Source organism: Aulonocara stuartgranti (genome assembly GCF_965226115.1).
Source record: "Aulonocara stuartgranti genome assembly, chromosome: 9".
Taxonomy (NCBI): domain Eukaryota; kingdom Metazoa; phylum Chordata; class Actinopteri; order Cichliformes; family Cichlidae; genus Aulonocara; species Aulonocara stuartgranti.
This window is the reverse complement of record NC_138960.1, coordinates 33,451,238-33,462,872: the sequence shown is the minus strand read 5'-3', so window position 1 is coordinate 33,462,872 and position 11,635 is coordinate 33,451,238.

Sequence of the window (11,635 nt, the reverse complement as noted above, 5' to 3'; positions counted from 1 at the left end):
TGTCATGTTTTATAACATTTTCTTCTTAATCATTGGATCTGTATTTTATAGGTCACCTTCAATATCCCAAACATCTGATGTGCAAGTATATAATACTCTTTTGTATAACAATGTTGCATATTTAATTGTTCAGTTTCATTTGCATGCCATTACATTTGCAGTTGATATGGTATTGTGTTGTGTTTGTGTTTATGCTGAAGGTTCAGTGTGGTACAGAATCTCAAATGGCATCCACATCAGGAGAACATACTACAAGTTAGTCTTAAGTTATAAAATTACATGATTTCCCCCTAGGGATCAATGAAGTATTATGATTCTGATTCTAAAATTTAAAAAATATAAAATGATATACTTGAAAATAATTCTAAAGTAATAAGCTCAGTGAAACCGTTTTTTTCTTTTTGGGGTTTTTTTTTGGTAAATTATTGAGGCTCTCTATCTAATCCATAACTTGAGCAATTTCAGCCACGGTGAAGTACTTCAGACCCAACCCAGCCAAATGTAGAGCCAGAATTACTACTGCATAAAATGCATTTTAATCTTCTGTTTATACTCTTATTTCACAGTATGTGTAGTGGCAATTCCTTTACTTTTGAAAGATCAAACGTCCCACAACTTAAAGTCCACAAGCCACTGCTGCATTGAGGTAATATTTCGTACGCAGGCAAAAGAAGTCCATTGTCCAAACATTTTAGTTGAGAGTTTTGGTTTATTTATCCATCTTGGCAAGCAATAACAAGATCCTTCCTGCTGCTTCTCCTGCTCTGGTAAAAAAAAACCATAGGCCCACCCCAATGCATGCTGGTCCTAAACCAGTCTCTTTATTTATAGAAAAAAATGGCCCTACAGCTCTTACTGACTAATTTAACAAAATAACAACAAACAAACAAATCATTTAAAACAAAATATTAACCGACAAATAAACCCCAAAATATAAGTAAACTAACAACAAACTTTAACTAATTTCAAAAATAAGAACAAAAACAAAAATAAAGAACAAATAGCTCCAACACTCCGGCCCCTAATTGTGCATACAATCACAATTACTTTAAAGTCCCAAAAGGAGGAGCTATTCCCTTAAACAAATCCTTAATTTTCATTGAGGATTTTCTTCACGATGAGGCTTCCAGTAGCAAAATAAGTTTTGTCACTGGCCTTTCCAAAACACTGGTCCTTGTTTGTAGTCTCACAGAACGCACCAAGCCTTTTGCATCCAGGGGCCTGTTCTTCGTACCGCGCTAAGTGAGTTAGCTGGATTAGATTGTTGACGATTTCGCGTGATCCTGGATCGTTCGGTTCCCCGAAGCCCATCCGGGACTTGCTGTCATAGCAACAGAGCCGTAAGCGTAAACCTGCTGGGGACCAGGTTTACTTTATGTAAACAGGATTAGATCGCGGCCACGCAGGTATGCCCGCGTCATTCATACGAAAGCAACAGCGATATTCCACCACTGTTTCACCATAAATAAATAACATCAATGTAACTAAAGATAATGCAGCACTTGATCCTTTTATTGATTTCACACAGATACATACAGGTCATTCCCTAAAAAAGGGAAATGTACTATTAACATTCTATTACATGTATGTGATTATTACAGATGTAATTCATATTTCAGAGTAGCAATTGTAAATTACTTCGTGTAATCAAGATGAGAGACCACGGCTATAAAAGCGAAGGTGGATTTGGGAAGTCTGTCGCAGTCATATCCTGTCCGTATACGCGAGCCACCCATTGCGGAAGGTGCAAGATTGATAAGGAGAGTCCTCAGAATTCAGCGTATATTGCGGGACAGACAGGATCCTTTAGCTCAGCGCGACAGTGTGCTCATAGAGAGATATCGATTTTCCCGTGAGGGTATTATTTACTTAACCAACTTGTTGACGAGGGGGTGCAGGACCACCACCTGTCTTTGTTTGCTCTGCCCTTTTCTTGGTTGCTGTTATAAACAAACAGATTATTTCAGGCTCTCTTTCCAAGAGACGAAAAGCAATATAAGTGATAAATATTACCATTCTGTAGAATATTCTAATATTTCACTTTTACTTGTTCCCATGTTCTAGTGGGTCCTGTTGTGGCTCTAATGTGAAAGGGGATATAATATAACATATTATAATATAATATAATGTAATATAATATTGGATAATATGGTGTGATATGATAAATCTACCCTACCGCCTACTGGTGTTGGCCAGAGGGGCCGATGGCGCGATATGGCAGCCTGGCTTCTGTCAGTCTGCCCCAGGGCAGCTGTGGCTACAACCGTAGCTGCCTCCACCAGTGTGTGAATGTGAGAGTGAATGAATAGTGGAATTGTAAAGCGCTTTGGGTGCCTAGAAAAGCGCTATATAAATCCAATCCATTATTATTGTTATTATTGAATTACTTACGAGTTTGATTTGTCAGCAACTTTCTGCCAGCCCTCTCTCCTTGCTTTTGCAGCCTTTGCAGTGTTCCCTTGCGTTTTAATTAAACTCTGAAACTCCTGAAATCCCTCACTCAAGAGTTCTTGCTCTGCTGCCGAAAAATACCGAGCCGAGCGCGCTCCTTCAACATTTTCGCCGACCAATCAAAGGGTTGCCGATCAATGTTTCTACTATCGATGCGTGGCCCCTGTTGGGCCACCCAGTGATCTCACATTACTTCATCCAGCTGTACTAATCGTCAACAACATGTGTGTTCGGAGAACCGGAATAGCGAGCTCAGAGTTAGCGCGATGATTTGGTCTTGGATGTTTCATTTGATCTTGGATGTAGTAAGCGACGTACGAAGCACAGGGCCCAGGGCCCTATTTCAGGAAGCCGGTTTAGAAAACTCAGAGTGAAAAACGATACTCAGGGTTGAGTAACCCCGAACTGTCCAACTCGGAATATTCGGTTTCAGAAAGGCTGATAACAATTAGTTCAGTCAACGCGGAGTTGCTTTAACCCCAAGTTAAGCGCGCGCACGAGGATACATAAAGCCCTGATTAGTGGAGCACAGATTAAGCGAGTCACCATGGAGACGGAGGGAAAGAAGGCGCGGTCAATGTATTTCACAGCGCTTGAGGCCGAAATTCTGATGGCAGCATATGCCGATAACATGCAAATTCCGCGGAAAAAAAGTAACACAGCCTCAGCTGCAAAAGAAAGAGAGCATGCATGGCAAAACATAGCCGACAGAGTCAATGCGTGAGTGTTATTTTATACATTTTATTTTGTGATGTGAGCGCAGGTGCAACCCAACAGGCCCCAAACGTTCCTGGCAGCAAGTAAAAATGAAATATAAAAATATAGTCCAAACAGGTAAGGTGTAATTGTATTATGAGCCATAGTGCTTGGTCTGTTTGTCCGATGTAAATCAATTGCAGTTAGAGGCTACATTAACTTCCCCTCTGTAAGCACTTATTGAAATTATCTGAGCACATTACAAGTACATATTTCAGAATCAGAATACTTTATTGATCCCTGGGGGAAATTATTTTTTGTTACAGTGCTCCATTTTAAACCAACATTAAGACAAGACAGACAATACACTAACTAAGAATAGTACAATATATATACACATACATACACACATACACACACATACATATACATACACATACATACACACATACATGTTTGCTTACTCTGTATGCTCAAATGTGACCCGTTATAGCCAACAGAAAAAAAAGCGGAGGCCTGAAAAACAGGTGGAGGTCCTCCACCACCACCACTCACAGAGCCTGGCCACTTGGCTTCCACATTTGTGATAATGTTGGCAGCATCATGATCTTCACAGTGCAGAGAACACAAATTAGCATCCATTACTATAATGAAATAATTTGTTAGTTTGAAATGCTACAGGGAACTATGTACCTGTACATTAATGCTGTGGAAAGACTTCCTGTTCACATAGTCTCCTTCATTTACTGAAGGAGCAATGACTGGAATGTGAGTGCCATCTGTACAGCCAATCACGCCTGGGAACCCTGAAAATAAATGTAAAATTTAAGTAGTAGTCCAAGTATCACCACATCATAAATTAAGTTTCGTTCATCCTGATACCTGCAATTTTGTGGAATCCCTCTTTGATGAATCTTGTGGGTCTATGACCGGGGAACACCACAAACGAGTACAGGAGACGTTTCAGTGCAACTGTAACATTCCTGACTGCCCGACAGACGGTAGCCTTGGAAACGTGCTCAGCGTCACCAATATTATACAGAAAGCTCCCGTTTGCAAAAAACCGAAGTGCAATACAAATAATATGTACAGAACTGAGAGAATGTCCGCGATGTGTCACATGAGCAATATTAGGCCTGAGGATGTTATTCAAATAAATTATAGATTGTGCTGAAAAACGGTAACGTTCACACAGGAAATCATCAGGAAATGATAAAATGTCCAAACGTGCTCTGATCACTCTCTCCCGGCGGAGAGCTCTGCGGAGAATTTGGGCTTCAACATCTACTGGCTCTTCAAGGAAGGAGCACGCCATGTCTGACACTTCCTACAGTCAGGTTTCTGACAAAGGGGCGGAGACAGTCAGGGTTAGTTGAAGTAAACCTGCTAGGGGGCAGGTTAGCTTCACGGAGTGTGTCGTCATAGTAACTCACTCAGAATTAATCTAAACTCGCTTTGTGAAACTGAAAACCCAGAGTTTTCGTTATCTCAGGGTATACTTACTCAGAGTTTGCACTAAACCGGCTTCCTGAAATAGGGCCCATGTTTACATTTAAGACTTTCGCCATCATCCATGATCCTCTTGGAGCTGTAGCGTCTGCAATTAAAACAACATCTCCAGGTATAAGACATCTTTTAGTCCTCATCCATTTTTGTCTTTCTTGCATCAAAGGTAGGTACTCAGAAAGCCATCTCTTCCAGAACAACTCTGCCATGTACTGTACCTGTTTCCACCTTTTCCTGACATGCAGATCACTTGGATGAAACAGTCCTGGTGGAAAAACTGGTTTATTTTTCAGCAACAACAAGTGATTGGGTGTCAGTGCTTCAAGATCATTTGAGTCATCTGAAACTTTAGTAATGGGTCTGTCGTTCATTATAGCTTCAACCTCACAGAAAACTGTTTGGAGTCCTTCATCATCCAGAACTTGCTCCTTAAGAACTGAGGCTAAAATATTCTTTACTGAATGAATGAGACGCTCCCACACACCGCCTTGGTGAGAAGCTGCTGGGATGTTGAAGTTCCATTTCATGCCATCCTGAACAAAAGCCTTTTGAATTTTGGCATGGTCCAGCTCAGTCAAACTTTCTTTCAACTCTCGATTCGCCCCAACAAAATTTGTAGCATTATCAGATCTGATGGTCGAAACTGGGCCTCGTCTACAGATGAACCTCCTCACAGCATTTATACAAGAGTCTGTATCAAGTGTACATGCAATCTCCAGATGTACTGCACGACTGGTGAAACAAGTAAAAAGAACTCCATACCTTTTAAGGAGACTTCGTCCTCTTTTAACACTTATAGGTCCAAAATAGTCCACTCCAACATTTGTGAATGGGGCTATGTCTGGCAGGACTCTCTCTTCAGGCAGATCCGCCATCTTTTGTTCAACAAACTTTCCTCTGTTGCGTCTACACGTGACACAACGAGAGATTATTTTCCTGGCAGCAGAATTTGCATTTAGTATCCAGTAATTTTGTCTTAGTTTTGACAGCATGTGTGCTCTTCCTGCATGTCCCAACCTTTGATGGATATGGCGTAAAATCAGTGTTGACACATGCATATCTTTTGTCAAAATTACAGGATGCTTTAATTCCATAGGCATGGCTGCTTTATTCAATCGGCCACCCACTCTGAGGATTCCTGCATCCAACACTGGATCAAGTTTGTAGAGACAATTTCCCTTAGAAACTCCTTTGAGGCCATTGCGGATTAAAGCGATTTCAGTCGTAAATTTCTGTTGTTGTGCATATTGAAGAATAGCTTGTTCTGCCTTTATCAAGTCTTCTGGAGTCAGATTTCCTTTCTTCAAAGTGGTCTTAAATCTTTCCATTCTTATCTCCACTTCTTTCTGACCTTCCGGATCATTCTTATTCAAACCTGCAGCAAGCAACTCTTTCCTCTTCTGTGCCAACAACACCAAGACCTCTTTCATCTTTAAAAGCCAGGCTACAGAGATTTTAAGTTTTGCCCAAGACGAGAAGTAGAGGATAAAATAGCTGGTAGGATTTTGTAATTCCCTCACAATGGCATTCATTGTCAGGTCCCTTTTGACCTCTGGGTCATCTGCAGAAATTACACTGTACTCCACATCCAGTTTAGGCCATTCCTTTTCTGACTTATAGAGAAATTCTGGCCCTTTTATCCATCTCCTACATTTGAGGAAATCCCCAGCTCTCATGCCTCTGGATGCATCATTTGCAGGATTCTCCTTGGAAGAAACGTATCTCCACTGCTTCACATCTGTTGCTTCTCGAATGAGAGCAATTCTGTTTGCAACAAAAGTATTGAATCTTCTGGTTTCATTGGAGATGTATTTCAGTACTGTTGTACTATCAGTCCAAAAAACTGATTTTTCCAACCTGACCTGCAGCTCCTTTTGCAGAAGCCTGTCCACCCGAACTGCAAGAACTGCAGCCGTCAATTCCAACCTGGGAATTGTAGTTTGCTTGAGAGGAGCAACTCTAGCCTTTCCCAGGATAAAAGCAACATGCGTGACGTTATTCTTTTCCAACTTTAAATATGACACCGTTCCATACCCATCTTGACTTGCATCAGAAAAATGATGAAGTTGTGCCTGGTCTTCCAAAGCAATTTGGTTTAATGCAACGTTCCACTTTGAACTTTGAAATCAGCTGGAGATCCTCCAGCCAATCACGCCACCGCTGGGAAAGAGAGTGGGGAATAACTTCATCCCACTTCAAATTTTGTCGGCAAAGCTCTTGTAGCAACAGTTTAGCTGGCATACTGAAGGGAGACAAGATTCCCAAAGGATCATACAGTGAGCTGACCACAGACAAAATGCCCCTTCTGGTTGTTGGACGGTCCTGCAGGGAGGTTCTGAACTGGAACTTGTCTGTTGCTATGCACCACTGTAAACCCAGTGCTCTCTCAACTAGAAGTTGATCTGTGTCCAAATCCAGATCCTTAATTTCCTTTGCTCTTCTTTCCTCTGGGATTGACATGAGCACTGTGCGACTGTTGCTGATCCATTTTGAAAGCTTAAATCCTCCTTTAGCGCAGATATCTGTCAGTCTATTCACCATGTGCTCTGCCTCCTCTTCTGAAGCAACAGATTTCAAACAATCATCCACATAAAAGTTTCTTTCGACTGTATCGACCACTTCAGCTGGAAACTGTTGTGCATTATCATCTGCAGTTCTCTGTAGAGCATAATTTGCACAGCTTGGCGAAGATACAGCTCCAAACAAATGCACTTTCATCCTGCATTCCTGTGCAGACCTTGAAGTGTCACCATGTTGCCACCACAGGAAACGGAGAAAGTTGACATGTTTTTCTGAGACGTGCACTTGGTGAAACATGGAATCAATGTCCGCCATTAATGCAACAGGCTCTTGTCTAAATCTGATCAGAACCCCAACCAGCGAGTTTGTGAGATCAGGTCCCTGTAGAAGCTGACTGTTCAATGATGCTCCTTTATAAGTTGTTCCACAGTCAAATACAACTCTTAATTTGCCCTTTGTGGGATGATACACTCCATGATGAGGGATGTACCACACCTTTCCATCATCTTTGTGCAACTCATCTACAGGCACAAACTCGGCATATCCTTGTTCAAGCATGTTGTTTACACATTCAGTGTATTCATCCTTATAATGAGTATCCTTTTCAAATCTCCGTCTGAGACTCTGGAGACGCTGCTCCGCGACACAGAGGTTATTTGGCAAACTGGAACCTTCTCTCCTGAAAGGCAAATCAATGTGATAATGATTTCCAATAAGCTTTATTGAACTACTAACAATATCCATGAAACACAGATCCTCTCTAGACATTTCAGTCTGCTCCTCTGATGATCTTTCATTAAAATCATGATTGTACTGTTTAATCAACATGTCTTCAAGACGCTCAACAGAAATCCTATTGGCTGTTACAGCAGTGCAGTTGGTTTTATTTCCACTGTTACTTCCAGTGCGCAGGGGACCATTTATGACCCAGCCAACTTTTGTTTTTACAGCATAAGGTCCACCCCCCACACTGTTTATCACCTTCCATGGCTCCAAAACATTGGAAGCATCAGTGCCTATCAGTAGCTCCACCTCTGCATTAACGTTGTGAAGTTTAACAGGTTTAAGATGAGGCCACTGATCGATGTCGCTTTGCTGGGGAATATTAACTGTAGAAACTGGCATAGTCTTTTGAGTCAAAACATCTGGCAATGGCATGAAATCATTTGCTTCCAAACCAGACAGAACTTGTGTACTAACAATCTTATCTTGACTCATTGTTCTCAAAAAGATATTGGTCTTTTTACCTTTTACATTCAGTCTTTTTGCCAGAGTTTCTGTACAGAATGTACCTGAACTTCCAGGATCCAAAAACGCATAGGTTTGCACAATTTTATTGCTCTTTTGGCTCTTAACTTGAACTGGAACTATAGAAAAAAATTGCATCAACTTCATGACCAGCCCCAATATACCCACATGTCTGAGTAGTTGCAGTTGAAAAGTTGACATTAGAGTTTGTCCTCTGTTGAGTTTGTTCCGAAGACGCACCTGGATCCTTTCGCTCTATATGAAGAACCCCTGGGTGTCTTTGGTGACACACGTCGCAATCCAAACGACTCCTACAGTCTTTGCTTGTGTGACCAACTTTTAAACAACCAAAACAAATTCCCCTTTCCTTGATAAAAGTCAACTTATCCTGATGCGTTTTAGCTTTAAACTGCTTACAATTCTCTAGTAAATGATTGCTGTGTGAACAAAACAAACAACTATGCAGAACGGCGGAAGTTGTTCTGCGTCCAGTTGATTGAGCTTTGACTCCTGGCACTGTACTGACATTAGTGGCAAAACTACTTCCCTTTTTTCTTTGCTTGGTAGAACTTGAAGCTTTAAAGCTGCTTCCAGATTGTGAGTCTTGTATGTTGCCAAACACTGGATCTGATGCTACTTTTACCTGTTTTATTATAAAGGCAACCAGATCAGTGAATACTGCTCTGTAACCATTTTGTTCCTGCAGTTCATAGGCAACAACTCTCCATCTTTCTCTCAATTTGTATGGAAGCTTCATAACAACCATTCTCATATTTGAGGGCAAATCCAACTCCTTCATATAAACAACTTGCTGTGTTAGATTCGAACATCCTTGAAGAAAAAGAGAGAATGACTGTAGACCTTTCACATCCTCACTTTTAATAGGTACCCAACTCACAATCCTCTCCATATATGCAGAGGCAATTTTATTTTCGTTCCCAAAATGTTCTTCAAGAAGATCTTTGGCTGTGGAATAGCCCTGCTCAGGTGGTAAGTGCTGACAACTATGCACCAAATCCCTAGGCTGCCCCCTAGTGAACTGCTCTAAAAAATGCAAACAGTCGCTCCAGTTATCAGTTTTAGCTTCCACTCCATTTTCAAAGGCATTCATAAATGATCTGTACTGTAAAGGGTCTCCATCAAACACAGGGATGTTTCTGGCGGGGAGGACAGAAGATAAGTTTTGTTTTACAAGCAAATTAGTGATGTCATTTTGTTTTTGCATAATATTTACAATCTCCTTCGTGCAGTTCCCAGTCAAAGTAGGAGACTGAGGCTGTGTTTGCTGCGTCACTTGAGCTGAATCATCAACCTGATGTTGGGTTTGACTTTGTCTAGGTACGATTACTTGTGATTCAGATGCAGAATTTATACCAGAGTAATCTCTTGATGTTGGAACAAATGTATCGGCACAAGGAGTTAAACTAGGCGCTTCTTGTACGTGCCCTCTTTCAAAATAAGAGTTCATTCCATCAGAATGCTCAGAGCTACAAACTGAATTTATTTTTAAGACACGAAGCTTTGCCTTAGTTGCTGCCAGCTCTGTTTCCAAGGATAAGGTCTCCTTTTCTTTTCTCAGTTTCTCCTTTTCTTTTCTCAGTTTTTCCTCTTGCGCTTCGATAGAATGTTTTTTCTTTAATGCAGCCAGTCGCTCCATGAGCGCTGCCTTGTCAGCCGCAGCTTTAATGCATGCGGAAGATGTTGATGAAATTCGACTTTGCTGTGACAAGGTTTTTGAAGGTGGTTTTACACTTCAGGTTTTATTTCATCCAAACTTTCAACAGCTTTATCATTACGAACAGTATTGCTTTGTTCAGTGTACGGCTCGCCCGCCTCCTGCAACCAAACCTTTATTTTGTCCATAAAAACAGAGAATGCTGTCACCTTCGACTGAAAATGTGCATTTTGCCTTTTCACTTCATCTTCTGGCAGTGGCAAACTTAAAAAGGATTCTTGCAAAGCGTTTGCATCTTGATAGCATTTAATAAACTTCCCAAATTCAGAAGACACTTCCTTAACGTTCTCATATGAGGTCATTAAAGCGGACGTTTTCCCCATGTACTTAGATGCTTGCTTACACATTGAACTGCGCTTTTCTTGGCATGTCTTTATATACAAATCCAAACCTTTTGGCGTAAATTTAACGCTTCTTTTCTCTGCTTGCATCTCAGTGTCATCCTCTCGTTTACTCTTAATATCCGACATTTTTATTGTCCTCTTGGATTATTTCAAACTTTATAAAGATGCACAGCACACTGAGAATCCATAGCCTAAAGTACAAACATGACATCCATTTACCTGCCTTTTGCAGCGGACAAACATTTCCACAGAGGGCGTTGGCATGTTTCAATTAGCGATCCAATTATGCACCAATTTAGTACGTCAAAACTCAGTTCATCAGTCTTTGTAGTGAAATTATGTCTTTAAACTCCAATAGTTTCACCGTTTTCCTTTACGGCTTAAACAATATTATCACTCACCAGCTTTGATGAACGAGTGACATGTTGATCCAGGCCTCAACATCAAATCCGTCTGGATTACTCACCAGACGATCCAATAACTTTTATTCGAGTTCGACGGTGATCCTTGAAATCCTTATATCCATTAATGAAGGATTATTCCTTTGTCCACGGGAAGGTTTTTTACTTTGTGTAGTGGCAATTCCTTTACTTTTGAAAGATCAAACGTCCCACAACTTAAAGTCCACAAGCCACTGCTGCATTGAGGTAATATTTCGTACGTAGGCAAAAGAAGTCCATTGTCCAAACATTTTAGTTGAGAGTTTTGGTTTATTTATCCATCTTGGCAAGCAATAACAAGATCCTTCCTGCTGCTTCTCCTGCTCTGGTAAAAAACCATAGGCCCACCCCAATGCATGCTGGTCCTAAACCAGTCTCTTTATTTATAGAAAAAATGGCCCTACAGCTCTTACTGACTAATTTAACAAAATAACAACAAACAAACAAATCATTTAAAACAAAATATTAACCGACAAATAAACCCCAAAATATAAGTAAACTAACAACAAACTTTAACTAATTTCAAAAATAAGAACAAAAACAAAAATAAAGAACAAATAGCTCCAACAGTATGTATAACAATATCTATGCACCTGTCGTTATTGACAGCAGTTCTTCAGATGCAATACAACAAACCCATAGTGTGTGACTTGCAGTTAACTTATTTATCAAATATTTGTTTACTAAAAATAGTG